At 44.7% G+C, this 13,966-nt stretch overlaps 1 protein-coding gene and 1 long non-coding RNA gene across 5 annotated transcripts in view; one reads left to right on the top strand and one right to left on the bottom strand.

Annotated features, from left to right (window-relative positions):
• The window catches only part of KCNJ16 (potassium inwardly rectifying channel subfamily J member 16), a 32,654-nt gene extending 29,707 nt beyond the window's left edge, over positions 1–2,947 (bottom strand). For both annotated transcript variants that reach the window (XM_086857118.1, XM_086857119.1), the window contains exon 1: positions 2,880–2,947. The gene's annotated coding sequence lies outside the window, so the exon portion shown is untranslated. The remainder of the gene's footprint in view (positions 1–2,879) is intronic.
• Positions 2,948–3,072: 125 nt separating this feature from the next.
• Positions 3,073–12,638, top strand: LOC111937454 (uncharacterized). Of its 3 annotated transcripts, XR_015277958.1 has the most exons (6): positions 3,073–3,195; positions 3,626–3,649; positions 3,747–3,938; positions 4,314–4,426; positions 6,831–6,915; positions 12,124–12,638. It is a non-coding gene; the product is annotated as an uncharacterized LOC111937454 (long non-coding RNA). The 3 variants fall into 3 exon arrangements; XR_002868636.2 differs by lacking the exon at positions 12,124–12,638 and having other exon boundaries at positions 6,831–7,087; XR_002868633.2 differs by lacking the exons at positions 6,831–6,915; positions 12,124–12,638 and adding an exon at positions 4,516–5,604.
• The last annotated feature ends 1,328 nt before the right edge of the window (positions 12,639–13,966 follow it).

The following is a 13,966-nucleotide window of genomic DNA, read 5'->3' as shown; positions in this document are numbered from 1 at the left end:
GCACAACCCCTCCCTAAATCCTCTCATTTTCCTGCTTTCCACCACCCCGGAGCTGCCTTGGAGCGTTCCTCGCTCCGGGATTCCTGCAGGGATTTTTTGGCAGAGCTGGGAGCTCCTGTGCAGCTCTGCCAGCACTGCCAGCAGAGGGGGAGAGTCAGAGACAGAGCTGGGATTTCATCCAGCATCCACCCAACTCAGTGGGAATATCCTCAAAAACAGAAGGAAAACCTTCCCACTAGAGTGATATTTTCCAGCTCCTGCCCACAGCCCCACCTCTCCTTGCTCTTTGATTTAGCATTTATCACTTTTTCTCAACAAATTAAAAAAAAAAAATTGCAAAAGGCCACATCTGGCCTCAGAAATCACGATGAAGATGGGTAAAAACCCTCCTGGAGCAGAACAAAAAGGCCCTGAGCAGCTCTGAGCAGAGACTGCATGCCAGCCCTCATGCCCATAATAAATCTGCATTTGATCATGAGCTCTAAGTCCTTAAGCACATTGTAAAAATGGGGCAAATCCTCTTTGGGAATTTACTGACTTAAAAAAAAAAGGAAAAGCAACATAATTCCATTTATTTTAACATCATTAGATGCTGAAAAAGAAACCCTGATCATATCATGGGATGTATTTCTGTTATTATCAGAAGGCTTGATTTATTATTATATTGATTATAATAATTAATTATTGATTATAATAACTTCTGTTATTTAAGCCTTGATTGCTGGGACATAAAGGAATCTTGTGCTGTGGAGTTATATGGGAAATCAGAAGCTGGAATGAGGAATAAAAGCCATTTCCTACTTTGCACTTTTTTCCCTAAGGAAGTCTAAGCTATTTATTGTCAGGATAATGGCACTGAGCTTGGATGGGGCAGTGGTGCTGGAAAATGAGGTTTTTCCACCCTCTGTTCCTGTGCCCATGAAGTAAAATAAAGTGAAATCCAGTGTATCCTATCATTCAGTATCAGCAACATGGTTTGGAGACTGGCTTCCCAAAAAATCCCAGAAAAACCCAACTAAACCTCAACCAATGAACCAAAACCCCTCCACAGCTCCAGGTCCTGTTGGGCTGGGGATTTTGCTGCTGGTTCCCAGAGCCAGAAGTTAACTCAGCCACAAGGAGTTTGTCTGCTTCTAATATGAGCAAAATAGAATTAAGGCACTTCTCCTTTCTCTCCTTTTTCTCCGGAAGATCCCTCTGGATTCCACTTTTTTTCCTCAGCCACTTCAGCTCTGGAGCTGAGATGAGGCAGCTGGGCTGGCCAGTGGGATTATCCAGGAGAAATCCATGAACTTGTCGTGAGGAATGTTTGCTTTCCCCAGCAGGCAGAGTGTCCTCTCCTGAGGATTCCAGCTCTCCCTGCTCCGTTGGCTCCCTGGCTCCCTGACAAGAGCTGGATCTTCAAAGCTCTCCTTGCCCTTTTGATGCCATCATCTGTATTTGCATTTCATGGCACCCAGAGCAAGCCAGGCAAATGCCTTTAAAGTCCAATTTATGCTTTGTAGAATTGCCAGATTGGGGGGGGGAAATGCTCAGGAAATGGAGAAATCTCTGGGCTCTTAACAAACATTAAACTCCTGATAAAAAACGATGATAAATTCATCCTCTGCTGCCCCAGGTCACCTTTGAACAGCCACAAGGTTCTTGATCACTTTGCCAATTCCCCCATTCTTTTAGAGGCCAGGTTTGTGTTTTGTTCTGGTTTCTTTGCCTGTTTATCTCTTAATCTTTGGGTAAATTGCAGCATCTGAATCTGGCCATTGTAGGAAGGGGTTCAAAGCTTCTCACTTAATTCATAGCCAAGGTTTCCATTTCCTCGAATCAGACAACTCTTCGTTTATTTTTCCTGTGTTATGATTTACATTTCCAGGGTCACTTGGACCCATACTGACAATATTCCAATAAATACTAATTTATACCACCAATACTCCCATTCGTTCCAGGATTCTTCAGTGGGGGAGAAATGACTGAACCTCTCTAAATGTGGTGGAAGGTTTGGAAATGTCCATTGGCCACATTATCATCCCTTGCTGATGGAGCCATGACCCCCAAAATAAACAGCTGGAGCTGGACACAGAATATATCCTAAAGGATGAATCGTTCTGAACATGAAAAAGTTCCATTCTATTATTTTTATATAAATCTATATCACAACAAATAAAAAAACATATTTGAGCAAGTGAGCCTAACCCTCTGAGGACCAGTTTTGAGCCACCACATAGCACACACATGAAATATTATTTAAAAGCAAATATTCATGTTTTATAAACAAATACTCATGATTTAAAAACAAGTATTCCCATCACACTGACAGAGCACCCAGAATAAACGTGAGATGAGTGTCCCTGTCCTTTTCTGTGCTGTGGGAATTTGCCTCAGCAAGAAGTTTTCTTCTAGAATTCACTTTACCCAAGAGCAGAGAGAAAAAACATTAAGAGAAAAAGCAGGATGAATGTAAATGGTACAACCAGACTGGGTGAGATCAGTGAAAGGGCTGATGTAAATGTAGATTTGCCCTAGTGCAGGGAGAAAAAGAGACAAACCTTCACAGACTTGAGCATACAACATGAAAATATAAAAATTATTAGAAGAGGGGAAAAAAAACCAGTTACAGAGACAAGGCTGTTGGTGTGGAGGAAAAAAGCAATGGAAAAGAGTGTACCAGGGAATAAATAAATTCACTCTTTATGGATAGGGACACATCAGTTTGGGTCAAATTAGGATGAAATCCTAATTTTGGATAAAAACTGGATTTATGCAGTGATTAAGAGACACAATCCAGCCAAGCTGGCTGCTGCCAGGCTGTTCTGGCCCAACAGAAGAGCACAACCCAGGAATGCGCAGGGATGGAAACGGAAAGGACACAAAAGGAGCTTTACCTTTGCTCAGGCAGCCACCAGGAAGTTCTTTGGAGGCTCCTCCGTGTCCCTCTGGCAGCAGCTCTGCAATCTGTGCAGAAAAACAGGGGCTGGGTTAATAATAAAGAAAGGCACGAGCTGTGAACGCCAAAGACTCGGGTTAAACATTGACTCTGGTTCTTGGGAGTGAGCTCGGGGGGTCTGCCCACTGCACCTTGAGGATCACCCAGGCTGCTCCTCAGCTCCTTCCCAGCTGGGACACTCCAGGCAGGGAGCTGGGGCCACCCTGCACATCCAGGGGAGCCTTTCCAAGGCAAGGAGCAGGAAACTCTCCCAGGTAATAAAAGCCCTTCATCATTCAAATGGTTCTGCAAATATTTACCCATGAGATTGGGTTTGGAGTTAGCCACTGATAGACAACTTCAGAATAAACAGGCTCAGTTTGTAGTAGGGTCTATTTTATTTATATTTTTTTTTTCCTGTAAGAAGTCTTTTGTTTCTAGATTAGCATGAGGTTAAGGTAAGGACTTCCAGCCTGCACAAGAAGTGCAATCTCATTTTCTGTTGAAATTGCACACCGTGTCCTTTTCTGTGCTGATGGAATTTGCCTCAGCAAGAAGTTTTCTTCTAGAATTCACTTTACCCAAATAGCAGAGAGAAAAAAACCAAAGGTGCAGGATGAATGCAAATGGTACAGCTGGACTGGGTGAGTTTAGTGGAAGGACTGATGTAAATACACAACTTCCCAGTGTCCTTCCTCTCCACAGGGAGAAAAGGATCCCTGGAAAAAGGTGAGCACAACCTTCATCCCCACACAGGAGCTCTGCAGCATCGAGACCTTTCAGAATGGTTTCAGCTTCTGCTTTTCCCTTTTCACATCATGTTCAGGCTGTTCACTGAAGATTAATGCAGGCACTTGAAGATGAATTTGAACCATTTGGATTTCTGGGTATGGTTCGTGCAATCCCTGCCCAGGGACCACGTCTGAAGCTGGGGCATGAAATGAGAAGAGAAACCCAAATCTAAAGGACTGAATTGGAATGAGTGGGTCCAAGGTGTGGCAATGTGTCTAAATCCACGGTGGGTTTGTATTTAGATTTTAAAAAGCCAGTTTTGACTCTTTTCATGCCAGCTCAGCTCTCCAGCACTGCCCTGACCTGGAGAGAGGAGCACAACTCCCCAGAGCTGCCCAGCTCAGGGCAAAACTCCTTTTTCTGTCTGTTCTGGTGCTGCTCTGGGTTCAGGTGACAGCAGTCCCTGCCTGAGCATTTTCACAGCCCCAGGTACCCTGGAAATCCAGCCCCACTTTAGTAGTTCTGTAATACAAATTAATAACAATAACTAGACTTGACTGCTTGACAAAAAGCAAATAGTTCGGAAAAAGCTGTCTTAAATCTTTCTGTCCCACTTCCCCAGACCAAAAAAAAAATCTCTAAATGTTATTTCTTTTGGCAGCTGAAATCTAATCCTACCTTGGTTAACATAACAGAGAGAACAGGAAGCGCTGTGAAGGAATTTTTCATTCCCTGGGACGTCTTTGATCCCGCTCCCCTCCCTTTTCCTATCAGGTAATTTTCAAATCTCGATGTTTCCAGTTAGTCTACGGATCTTCTTGTTTTGTCTACTCCAGGCAAGCCTTATTTAACTCCTATTTCAGGGATGAAAAGCTGCCCTGCATTGAGATTTTGCTGTTGTGTAAGCCGGAACCTGAGAACTCCAGAATCCAGGAGGGAATCCGACTAAAATTCACCAATTTTTTTGGTGGAAAACCAATCATGGCTCTGCTTCAGCACAGGCAAGGGGCATTCAAACATTGCAGCAACCCCAAACAAACCCTTCAAGCATTTTCTGCTGCAGCCACCTCTTTTTGCCACTCAGTTTGACTTCCTGACATAGGGAGGGAATTTTCTTTCACCATTCTCCATCTCGGTTTGTGCCCACCTAAAATTTGCAAAGCTCCAAGCAAATTATTGTCTGATTAATATTTGGGGTTCTGGAGGAATGTGTCCAGCCTTTTTCCAGTCCCACGTGGAATGCAAGGCTGCATCTCTGCTTTGGGCAGTAAAACAAGTCATAATTAAAACATTTATGATCCTGAAAGGGCTGGATTACCACAGAGCAGCCTCCTGCTCATAACCAGGACAAGTCTGGAGCACTCCAAAGCAGGAGAAAACATAAAAATCATAAAAATGACACCAAGATCATCTCAGAGCAACACCACAGCCCCTCTGCTTGCAGAGGGGTAAAACACACATCCAAAACAATACAATATTTCTGTGGAAGTGTTGTATCTTTATTCCTTTTTCTACTCTTCATCCACACTTTTGCTGTTACGGTTCCACTTATCCCACAGATCACCAGGAAATAAAATTTCATCCTCAACTCCCTTCTCTTCATGTTAAAGGGTTTGTTTGCCATCACTTAAGGATCATTCTCTCCCACTCCCACCAGTTCCTGGGGTTTTTAAGGCTGTGAGGGAAGGGGAGATCAGAAGAAAGATGTGGCAGCTTTTCTGTTGTTATGAAGTGAAGGAATAAGCTTGGAAAACGCATTCCCTGACTTTGTATCCATCACCTCCAGGACCATCAGATCCTTCTGGTGCACAGCAGGAAGGTCCTGCAGCTCCCAGTGCTCCCTGGGATCTTGAAAATATCCTTTCTGTCATTCTGGGATTTAAGACAGCACAACTGACAGGAAAAAGAAGTTTAGAAAGTCATTGGGAAAAACAAAAATCGTTGGCGTGATTCTGCAGGTTACTAAGACTTAATGATTTGCTATTTCCAATTTAATCTTTGTGCTTTCTCATGGAAGCAGACTGAGGTGAGAATTCTTCATTAAATTAAAAAAAAAATTAAAAAAACCCAAAAAAATAATAAAAAACAACAACAAAAAAAACCCCCAGAACAATTAATGGAACGAAACTGGAATGCCAAAGTGTGCTGCATTGTCAGATGCATTTATGGCTTTATATTTTAATTTAGGGCTTAGTAGCCCTAAGGAGTCATAGGCTTGTGTTTCCCTGCCTCTGTGCCTTCCTGCCTTTCAAAGGGCCAGGAGAGGAATTGCTATTTTGAAAAGCAGCACAATAAAGTTTTATTAGACAGAACAGGCTGGTTCTGTCCTGGGCTGGCCCAGTGGCAGCGCTGAATGGAGGAAGCTCCAGGCCAAGCACAATAAGGAGAGAAGCTCTGGAATGTGACATTGGCATTTGTCTCCAGCGGATTCCTCACCTTGGAAGGAAGATTTCACTCCTCAGGAAACTCTTTTCTTCCTGTTCATTGACAGCTGCAAAATAAGAGAGTTGTTATCCATCAGTTGTAGGGTTCAAAAATAGCTCTGAGCCCCACCAAGAGCCCCTTGGCAGCCCAGGAGAGCCCCCCTTGCTGCAATTTCTGGTGCTTTGGTTAAACTTTCAAATATCCTGAGAGATGTGACCCCTCTCATTTCCCTCTGCAGACTCTCCCAGCTAAGAAATAGTTTAAAAAGTTTTCCCTGCTAAATACTAAACACCCTCACCCCTTTACAAATGGATGCTGAGATGTTTCCTTTCCCTTTCGCCTGGCTGATTTTAATTTCTCTAATTCTTTGGCATATCTAGTGGGCGGAAAATGTTATAAATTAGTAAATTCCTTTCCTGCACGGAGCTGAAAAAGGAGCCTGGGGTCAGCTGCAGGTTTCACACGACTGTGGCCAACCCTGCTGCTCACCCACATGTAAAAATGCAAATTATATTTACCTGCCATGAAGAGGTAACATTGAGTAGCCAAATTCCTTTTTATAAGTATTCATAAATGCTGTTTGCATAACACATAACCGTAATCAGATTTTTTTTAGTTGGGCCTGTAATGAGATCTTGCAGATTGGCTGTTATCTAAAGGGTTTATGTTTATTAAACAAGTAAATAGCACAGACCAGCAACTTTCCTGGGGCCAGGCTGCCACCTCTTCACGAGCTTTTTTCTTCTTCCAACAGATCCCTTTCGGTGCCTTTTTCCATAGGGAATTCCTGGCTCTGTGCAAGGAGCTCAGACACCTTTCCCAGGAGAAAACTCCAGCAGGTGAGACCACATAAATCCACATTTTTCAGGGATATCTGACAGAGTTTAACCCCAGGCTAGGCTTGATACCCACATGTTCCACAAAAATTCGATCTTGGGACTTTTTAGACCTGAATGAATGTGCAAGAATTTCCTGAAGAATCTGTTTTTTTTAAATTTAACATCACTTTAGTCATTGCATTTCTAATAAAAGTAATTAGCAAAAGCTACACAAAATATTGTCTGAAGAGCATATTTATAGCATTTAATTTATAGCAAATGCTGTTTTAGTGGAGGTCACGACTGACAAACTGGAAAAGTCCTGATTTTAATTTTTCCTGGGAACTCAGCGTTTGTCTCGACAATCCCAACCCAACAGTTTCCCTTATCAGGACAAAACAGGGCTGTAAAAACTGACGTGGGGAAAATGGTTTTCTTGTGAACTGGAGGAGATTGCTCACCTGGAATAAAGGTGACCTGAGCTTTCCATGCAGGCTGGAGCAGCTCCTGTCCATCCCGTTTCACGCACATTTCCCAGAGCTCTGAGGGCTCTTGCCCAGCGATGTCGTTTCTGATTAAGGGCTGAGCTAGGCCAAAACCACAGATCCCAAAACCTCTTCAGCTTTCCCAAAATACAGTTCTTTATGGGAATTCAACATCTGTCTCCACAATGAGCTGAGCCAAAGCCTGACCTCCACCACCGGTGAAATTTGGGGAAGTTCCTTTTCCCGTTCCAAGCTGGGTTTGCTCCCTCCAGAGGAGCCATCCCAGGAAATCACCCAGGGTGTTGATAAACCCACAAATAAAACTTCTAGGTGTTCGACATCCAGGCAGTTTGGTGCCAAAATGTTGTGTCCAGCTCCCTCCAGCTGATATCTATTTAGTGAACAGCCATGTGCAGCACCTCGCACACCCAAAGGGATTAAAAGCAGTGGAAAGTATTTGAGGAATTGCAGGTGAGGCATTTCACTGTGCCCAGGGGGATTTTCTGTCCTGCTTTTCATAATGAAGACGGTGTTTTCACAAGGTCACCAACAGCATTCCGACCTGTCCCAAGAAATGCAGCCAGCAAAGAGCTGGGATCAAGGAAAGAAAGAATAGGAATGATATTGTTGTATCCCTCAGCCTGTGGATAAAGCAGGCTGGGTCTCCAGCTGCAGAGATCCAAGGGATGGCTGAGGATCACAGGGATGCTGCAGCTCCAGCAGATCCCAGTGCTTTCATTCAGGATGCTGAGGTGGGAAATTTCTCCAGGAAAACTGATTTTAGAAATGTTCTCAGGCAGAACCCCTGGGCTGCTCAGCATCCTTCGTGTGCCTCAGCCACAGCAGAGAGCAGTGCCCTGCAGGCAAGGAAAAGGTTTGGCAACCACGGAGAAGTGAATAAATAGAGATGAAACAAAGCAGTGAGTTCCTCTGCTGGCAAATCATTTAATTAATACAAAGATTCCAATCTCCCAGGCAGCACAGGCAGGACACGACTGAGTAGACAAACGCTGTGTGTCAGGGTGTGACCTCCCCGAGCTCGGAAACAGGGATTCTGTGTGTCACTGATGAACTGCTGAAACATCCTGAGGTGGGAGAATCCTGGTGGGTTATCCAGGAGTGAGGGCATCTCCGTGATGTCCTGCTGTGGGGAGTGAGGGGCAGCAGGAGAAGGGCACAGCGCAGTGTTCCCTGCTCCTGGCGGAGCTGCAGGGGTGACACCCAGCCAATAACCCCCAGGTCAGTCACACTCTGCAATTTCCATCCCATAATTGCCCCACGGGACACCCCAGGCTGTGCTTTTCCAGGGGATTATTGCACTCCACTGAAAGCTGCAGTCTCTTGGCCTTTGGCCTCCCAGAACCACCCAAAGCTCTCAATAATCTCCAGGGCTCTGCTCCCTGTTGTGTCTTTCTCAGACAAATGGAAAACACATTTTCACTTCAAACTAATCCCCATTAAACAGCGCTGAGACCAGGCAAACCCTTGAGCTGATTCTAATAAAAAAATAAGAAATAAATAAAAGAGAACATATTTAGAAACAAATTAGCCTTGTAAGTGAGGCACTGCAGGATCATTCTGTGAAACCACCGCTGGACAGATGGGATTTGCTGCTCCAAGAGTGACACCAAGCACAGGAAACTCAGACACAGGGATGAGCTGGGCTCTGCACAGCCAGCTCCAGTCGTGGTGTAAATTGGAGTGGGGGCTTCTCAGTGCTGGGAAATGTGGGAGCATTGTGGGGTTTGGTGAAAGAGAGGAATCCTGAGCAGGCTGATGCAGGGAAGGGAGCTCTGGGTGCTGTGAGGGGTTCCCAGCAGGACATGGAGCTCTGGCGGAAACTCCAGAGGAGGGCCCAAGGTGATCAGAGGGATGGAGGAAGGCTGAGAGAATTGGGATTGTTCAGCCTGGAGAGGAGAAGCTTTGGAGTGACCTCACTGTGGCCTTGCAGGGCCTGAAGGGAGACCACAGGAAAGATGGAGAGAGACACAAGGGCTGGAGGGACAGGACACAGGGAACGGCTTCAAACTGACAGAGGGCAGGGTTAGATGGGATATTGGGGAGGAATTGTTCCCTGGGAGGGTGAGCAGGGTGGCACAGGGTGCCCAGAGCAGCTGTGGCTGCCCCTGGATCCCTGGCAGTGCCCAAGGCCAGGCTGGATGGGGTTTGGAGCAGCCTGGGATGGTGGAAGGTGTCCCTGCCATGGCAGGGGTGGAATGGGATGAGCTTTAAGGTCCTTTCCAACCCAACCATTCCATGATTCCGTGATTTAGCCAAGCGTGTGCTGTGATTTACCGAGACACCAAGCAGAGTGTTACGAGTGGGAACCTCAGCTTTGTGTTTTTTATTAGCAAAGCCCAAGGAAACGATTTTTTTCAGCATGATCCCTCGAGCCCTTTCATCCCCACACCCTTTCTCCTGGGCCACCTTCACTGCAGCATCGATGCTGCCCCAACAGGAGACAGCTCCAGGCCTGAACACCTCCAAGGTGAAGCATTCCTGTGCCAACGTGTCTCTGCTCCCCAGGAAATCCATCTCTCCCCAACCCATCCACCCAGGGACCGGTTTTGGATCCCTGGCTCCAGCTGTGGCGCTCGGAATGCGGAGCAGAGCTCTCCTTCCTCGCCAAGCATTGTTTTGAACATGGCTTGTGAGGGCTGGGCTTTGTTTGGGGCTGGCCTTTTTTCTGTTGCTGTTTTTGGGAGCTGCATGGAAAATGGCTGGGTGAGCTCTCTGTTCTGCTCCCACTGGAGCTTATTTTTAATTCTCCGTTCTCCACTCCAGGCACTGGTTACATCCAGAGATCATTTAGGATGTGTGAATGTCTTAACAGCCCATTCCAAACCCCACTGAGGCTTTCTCTTTCCTTCAATAGGCTTTGATTGGGCCACAAGTAAACAACCAGGAAATCTGAGTTGTTTTAACCTTTGTTCTGCCTTTCTCCTTTCCTGCACTCACTTCGTTACTTCATTTGTTACCTCACACCTATTTAAAGATAAGACTTCTCCCAGTTAAGAGCCATGCCTTGAATTTTTTCTCCTTTTAACTTCTACTGATTTTGATTTATTCGCTCTAACCACCTTCGATGGCTTAGATTTGTTAAGTGCAAATGCTGACAGAGTTAATTTCTGTCCCCACAGGACACAAGAATGTGCAGGATAAATCCCTGCGGGGCTGGGTTTGATTTCCCGTGGCTCAGGAGATGGACAGCACATTGGGATAACCCTGTTATCCTATGATATCCTGTTATCCCAGCCTCAGGATGGAGGAGAGCGAGGCTGTGGCTGAGGAGGGTCTGTGCTCTCCTGTTTGGGGAGGTGAGGGCAATTCCCACCTCCCTCCATCCATGGAAGGTGTTTGGGAGGGCTCTTGCAGGTGGGTTTTCCACCTGGCCATGGGTGTCCACCTCCATTCCTGTCCCTCCCCTCCCTTCCCTGCCCATTCCCGCTGTTCCAACTAAACCAAATTCCAGGATGATGCCATGAGGCGCTCAGGGAGCAGCAGCTGGACAAAAAGGATGAAGAAATTCCAAATTCAGCCTGCCCCACCTGCCCTGCTCACCACCAGCACCAAATCCAGCTTTGTATTTTCTGTCCCTCTGCACGGGGAACTTTTCCACTCATCCACACACTGGCTTGCATTGTCCCATGTATTTTAGAAATTCGGTGCCAGATATTTGACAGTGTCTTCATTCATGCTGCAAACAGGAAAATGGATTGCAATGTGTCACGTTACCTGCAGGCCCTGCTCGGCCTTCCCTGGGGCCAAGAGTTGTACATTTATTCTTCTAGGCAATCCTTTCTGGAAAACAGAAAATTTCCAGCTCCCAAAAGTCTGTGAGGGTCACAGGCTTTGCTTTGCAGTGGATAAATTCAGATCAGACTCGGGGTTATACCCTGCAGCTACACTGGGGCCACTTACTCGGGATTTAATGGCTTTTATGATGGTCTTAGTTGGCTTGAACAGAGAAATAGTTAGCAAATAGTAGTTAAAATTCAAACAGCCATTAAAGTCTGGTCCTGACAAGATGCAACTACTCTGTTACTAATGGACTTTTCCCCACAAGGACACATTTGTTAAGAGGAAAATGTTTGAAATATTTGGCCAGTTGACAGTGGAAAAAAAAAAAAGAAAAAAAAGAAAAAAAGGAAAAAGGAGAGAACAAATTCTAAAGTTCTGAGGAAGCTGTGGTGGCAGGATCAGGCTGCACACATCAGCAGGATCCCAGGAGAGGCAGCAGTGCCCCTGGGAGCGTTTTCTGGGAGTTGTCTTTATTTAAACAGGTCTGCTCTCACACATCCCCTTTAGCTGGCGGGGAACACTCAGAGAAAAAGCTGCTGGGAGTTCCAGGAATAAAGTTTGACCACTCATTCTGTCAAATAAAGCCTCTCGTTGCTGCTGGAGCCTGCAGCAGCTCAGCACTGCCCTGGCACACCAAATGAGTCTGTTTTGGGAGGAGAAATCGAGTCAGAAACACTCAGGGGCCTAAAAGTTTGATGGCTAGAGGTGCACATGGCATGGCAAACACTGTACCCGGAATCTGGGGCAAAATTTGGGAGGTTTGGCATCAATTCATGGAGGTAGAAACACCTGCACAAACTGCAATCTTCAGGTGAAGATAGACAATTTTGGTTTAGTTCTTCATTTAGGAACGCTGAAGCTGGAAACAAGTGGATATTTTCCATCAGAACAGAGCTGATCTTTGGTTTTACACAGAATTTTCTCCCTCTGTCTCCCTGTAAAGGTTTGGAACACAAACTTCCCTGAACGGATCAGCACCTGGAGCTCTCCCGTGGATGAGCAAAAGGGATTAATGAATTTTCATTATTTGCCAACACAAAGTCATATCCTAGAGGTGAAAACATCCAGAATTTTCCATCTGACCCACCCAACCTTTCAGATCTTCCAGCTGTTCCAAGGGCTTTGTTGGGTTAAGTGCAGAAAGGGCTGGAGGCAAAGCTGTGTTTTGTACTCCACCATATCGCTTCCATAGACCAGTTAAAGGTGTAAATAATAGAAACAACTTCTTTCAAAACTGCAATTAAAAAAGAGGGGGGGAAAAAAAAATCTCAGAGTAATTAAACTTAATTTTGTTTCTAATTAGATGCTGGTTCTAGAAACCAGTCCAGAGCTACTCTTTGCATGGTGTTTGCAAGTTCTCTTTACCAGATGAGCTCCTGGAGTGACAAGTGGAGATCTAATAAACCTCCTGATCCTGCTCTGCCCCTGTGATAAAAGAACTCCCAATGCCGGTGATTTGTTGATATTTTTAATTAAATTTTATTTAATAAATTTGTTAATATTTTTAATTAAGTTTTTTATTTAAGTTATTTATTTGAATTAAGTTTTTTTAATTAAGTGTTTTTATTCGTTGTTCTTGCTCCGGTTCATCTCTCCAGATATCCACATCTGGATTTTTTTCCTGCCGTTCAATTTCAGTTTCACCCTCTCAGCAGCCGCCTGTACCTGGTCTAAGTGTGTCATTCCCAAATTGCTCAGAGTTTTAGAGCAAAACCCAAAGTTCCTCATCCTTTCTCTCCCAGTTCATTCCAGAAATCTCAGTGGAATCTGAACACCTTTCAAAATGAGACCCTGTTGGTACCTGGTTTATATTTGAAATATTAGTCCTTACATTTTGGCCAGGCTGAATGTGATTTAAAGCTCATTAGGAAAATTAGCATCACTATTAATGAGAGTAGATCTCCCTGCACTTCCAACCTTAGCAGCCACTTGCTTATTTCTTAATTTTACTGTATTTCTTTATAGATTTATTTTCACTCAACAGAGACACTGTCCACACACAGTATTAAAAAAGAAAAAATATGTTTTCTTAAAGAAAAACCTGATCCTGTGAGCCAAGGCCACTTTTCTCTTCTAAATTCTGCACTGTGCTTGCCCACACTGCATCCATGTAAGTCACAAGTGATAATAAATAATAAAATTAAAAATAATGAAATAAAAAATAATAAAAGAATAAAATAATAAATAATAAAATAATAACAAAAACATCTGGAGTGGCTTTCTGCGTTTGGTTTCACGTCAGCTGGGGGGCTGACAGATAAAACTCAGCCCTGGCAGACCACACTCAGCCTTTGTGTTTCTCCCCCCAAAACTCATTTTGAACTTCCTCCTGACCAAGTGGACGTTAAGAAGAGGGAGAAACCTTCATTCTCACCTATAAAAGCTGCAGCTGTTTTCCTGTTTTTATAGAAAGCAGCGGGCAGATTTGCTGTAAAAGAGTCAGAGCTCTGCTGCAAAGAGCTGTTCACCTTGAGGGGTGATGTCAGAGCCATAAATAACACCACGGGAACACGGAGATGTCCTTAAAGGCCCATTAAGAATGATGTGAAAAGGAAGTGGGAAACAGAGAAACCAGCGTGCTCTGCACAGCAGGCACATGCTAAACATCACTGTAATAAGGGAGTCAAGAAATGGCAGGGGAAAAGAAAAAAAAGGAGGAAAGGAAATAACAGAATTTCTTCTTTGGAAGTCAGTTGTGTGTTCTGATGCTCGGCAAAGAAGGATTTCAAAGGTATCAGTGGTTGAAGCACTGCTGATGTATCTGCTTCTTAGTGCCAATTTCACAT

Source organism: Cyanistes caeruleus, chromosome 19, assembly GCF_971803275.1.
Source record: "Cyanistes caeruleus chromosome 19, bCyaCae1.hap1.1, whole genome shotgun sequence".
NCBI classification, from domain to species: domain Eukaryota; kingdom Metazoa; phylum Chordata; class Aves; order Passeriformes; family Paridae; genus Cyanistes; species Cyanistes caeruleus.
This window is presented reverse-complemented; position numbering and strand designations above follow the sequence as displayed.